The sequence below is a fragment of the Gordionus sp. m RMFG-2023 genome, chromosome 1, assembly GCF_954871325.1.
Source record: "Gordionus sp. m RMFG-2023 chromosome 1, tfGorSpeb1-WG-v2, whole genome shotgun sequence".
Classification (NCBI taxonomy): domain Eukaryota; kingdom Metazoa; phylum Nematomorpha; class Gordioida; order Chordodea; family Parachordodidae; genus Gordionus; species Gordionus sp. m RMFG-2023.
This window is the reverse complement of record NC_088775.1, coordinates 8806156-8810209: the sequence shown is the minus strand read 5'-3', so window position 1 is coordinate 8810209 and position 4054 is coordinate 8806156.

Genomic DNA, 4054 nt, shown 5'->3' with positions numbered 1-4054 from the left:
ATTTCTTTCATAATAATTATAAATTCATTATAATGTAAACATAATATTTTTTTTAAATATAAAGAAAATACTTTAAAATGACAAGAAGAAATAAATGTAAGTAATATATAAGTAAGTATCAATCATGAATAAGATAATCTCGATCTTTTCACTTATACTTATTAATATTTACATAACAAATGATGTATATTATCATGTAATAGTAATATGTATATTAATATCCTTTAATATTTATATTTATAATAATTTTTGCGACAATTTAAATGTCATATTTATGAGGTTAGTTAACCCATCGATATCTGCAATTAATTTTTCGCATTATACATTTATTTTAAGAAAGTTGAATTCACCTTTGGTCTTCCTATCCTAATATTATGTTTTGTGTAAAATGAATGAAAAATTAATAAGGATATTTTATATACTATATATAATATGTATTTTTTTGGTATAAATGTCAAAAAATAAAATATTGATTCTATTAATTTTTTTTTTGATATTTTTAGTTTATAATTGTTACATTACCCCTAAACATAATTTAATAAAGCTTATTTGCCCCCAATTTTTTTTGATGATTATAATATCTTTATATTCATGGAACTAACTTTGTAGATATGATTGTCTTGATTGATAATATTACATTTAATGTCCTAACTATATTTGAAGGTTTAAAAAATTATTATATCGTACATTTTTTTTAAATAATATAACATGTATAGTATTATTATTATGTATATATAATAAATTAAAACCAACCATAGTTAGAGAAGGGATTAAATTTAATCAGATATGAATTAATATTAGTACAAACCTTGCAAAATCTAATTATGTAATAATACACTTATTAATTTTCTTCAAATATGGGAGAATTATTATAATAGGGTTGTCCTCTTAGGGGAACAATATACTCTACTCAGAACTAGAGAAGATCACGATCCGATCTTAAGACGGGATTAATGCACTCGGACCGGACCACGGTCTTTAAAAAAGGATCAGTGGTCCTAAATAAAAAAACGGTTCAGGACCGAATTATTGTTCATTGGGACAATATGTAAAATGCATCTTTGACAAATTTAGTTTTATAAGTGCAAAATAAAAATAAATAAAAAATTTACAAAAACTAAAATAACTCCTTTAGAAAAAATAACATAAATTGAAATATACAAAAAAATTAGGTATGAAAAATTATATTTATTGAATAGTAAAGGCAAACTTAAATAGGGGAGACCGGGGTAAAGCGATTGACGGGGTAACAATGTCAAGGCAAATAACTTTTCAACCCTTGAGTTTAAAGACGAAATTTGGTGTGAAGATGTATTTTTATATCTAATTTCTTACCTATGTTTATCTTTTTGAAAAACTTTTCCGGTTTGACATATTTTGCTAAAAAACCGTTTTTTACCCAAAAATTATAAAAATCACCCTCTAGTTATATTCGTATTTAGCAAAATATATTAAGGCTCAGAATTTTTTGTATACGTGTTCCTTAAATCGATGGCTATAAAATAAAATTTAACAGAAGTTTGTAAAAGTTGGTATGGGTAAAACGATTAAAATGCTCCGTCTGATTTAAGCTGTAAAAAGATAATTTTTATATACTAACGTCTACACCATATAAAAAGATACTTTTGTGCAAAAATAAACATTAATAAATAGTGTATATGTTATTTGGAATGAAATTTTATGAATAGTGGCAAAGGGGAAGAATAATTGAAATATACTATGTACCTAAAAATGGTCACATTCAAAATGTGCTATTTTTGATATAATTTTTTACATCCATTGCATTGATTAGTTTATACTAAAAATGTTGAATAGTCAAAATTGCAATACTTTGTTTAATTAAACAACATAATTATGTTCAATTTTATTTTCACCACTTTACCCTGATACTTAGCTACTTTACCCTGGGTATGAGGTAAAAACGACGTGCACACTTCACATAATTAATCACAGCTACTAAAGTATTATAGGTAGAGAGCTATGTCTTTTTTTATATTGATGAGGTATTTAACTATTTAAATATATAATTTGTTCTATTTTGTTAATGTTTCAAAATATTATGGTAAAAATGCATAATACCAATCGTTTTACCCCGGTCTCGCCTAGTAATAAAAGTAAGGACCGTAAAAATTAAAAAGGCCGATTCGGACTGTCGTTCCCAAAGAAACGATCTGTCCCTCAATAGGTATGGTCCGTGTCTAAGACCTATAGAACCGGATGTTGACCTCCACTACCCATGGTTTCTATATTGAGATAAATGCTGTAATCATTTTTTTGCTAAATCCACCAAAAATAATATTTTCCAGCACCTAATCTTATATTGCGTCTACTCATTAGATTGTATTATTAATTTTCTTTTAAATTTTGGAGTCACTTATACTTTCCTAGTGTCATAAGAAGAAAAGTTAATAAAATGGTGTAAATGAAGTTTGATTGATTAACAAAAGAAAAGTATCATTAGAAATTTTACTTGAAAAATTTGAAAACAAATATTTTGGATATAATGGAAAGCATATTTTTTCCACAAAAAAAGGATCAATTTAAGAGTATTTATGTAAGGTTTAATAATTATATGATTGGCTTGGAGTAGAGGTCTGCATTGGGCGGGTTTTTTGACCAAAAGCCCGCCCATTCAATGTTTTAAAAAAACATAACCCGCCCGCCCATAGTTTTTAAAAAAATATATACCCGCCACCCCATACTTTTTACCCGCCCGCCCAATATTTATAAAAAAATTTTAACCCAAGCCCGCTTATAAAATTTAATTATGGTCATTCTTTCATTTTTTTAAGCATCTAATAATAATATTTCAGCATCACACCTCTACAAAAAGTTTATAATTTAGGAAATTAATATAAGTATAAAAATAATCAATGTAAATTATGGACAATTTATTTGATCAAATTTAATATTTATGGAAAAAAAATATAAATGTAAAATTAATATTATATGTAATTATAATGCAAAAATAATAATGAATCGACATTTTCTGGATTCAAACACGTTCTTCTTCGTTCTAAAAATCTTCTAGCAATGCTAAATCCGCGTTCGGAAGAAGCACTAGAAAAGTTTTATTACATTCCCATAAAAGGAAATTTTTAATAGACAAAAACGTTTATTTATTCTAATAAAAAAGTTTTATTGTTGTGTTTATTACATAATATAGTTAGGTAAATGTTCTTCACTTAAAAAAAACGATTGGTACAATAAAAAAAAAGAAATATTGTTATAGATCATTTAAACAATTATTTTTTTTAGTTTGTTTTTGAACAAAAATTTCAAACTTCCTTAACCCGCCCGCCCATTGTTTAAATTTCTTAACCCGCCGGCCCATAGTTTCAAATTTTAACACGCCCGCCTGCCCATTCTCGAAATTTTTTTTACCCGCCCACCCCGCCCAATGCAGACCTCTAGCTAGTAAGGGCTCGATATTGGGGGGGGGGAGGTGGTACGATCAATTGCATCATAAAAATCTCAAGGAGAACTCTTTTAGTAAACATACAAAGTAAGCAAGTATGTAAGTATTTGTTTTATAATTAATAGTCACCAAAGTAGGGAAAGAGAGGTTCAATATCATAAGCTCACGTGGAGTCTTGAGAGTCATGAATGAAATGTCGTATTTATAAATAAAATGAATAATGAACTATTCGACCGACTGGACTGAGAATCGATAATACAACTATAATGATTAGTTTTTCCTGCAGTCTAAACCTTTTATTTATTTATTTCTTTTCTTTCTTACTAATCTACATTATAATTATGTGAGCACCATAATATATTATAAATTATATACTCCTTTTCTGTTTAACTCCATTTTTCGTCACTCTTCAATCTTAAATTATTATTTTTATTAAAAAAAAGTCTTTATATAAATCATCGCATGGATTCGCAAAAGTGATGATTACGTAAACTTAAATAAAACGCTTATTCTTTTTAAAAAAAATACCGTTTCTATTTGTGAAAAAAAAGAGATATGAAAAGGATTTTCTAAAAGTATAGTACAAGTGGATTTTTATTTTAAAAAAAATTGGAAGATAACAAAATAAAAAAATTA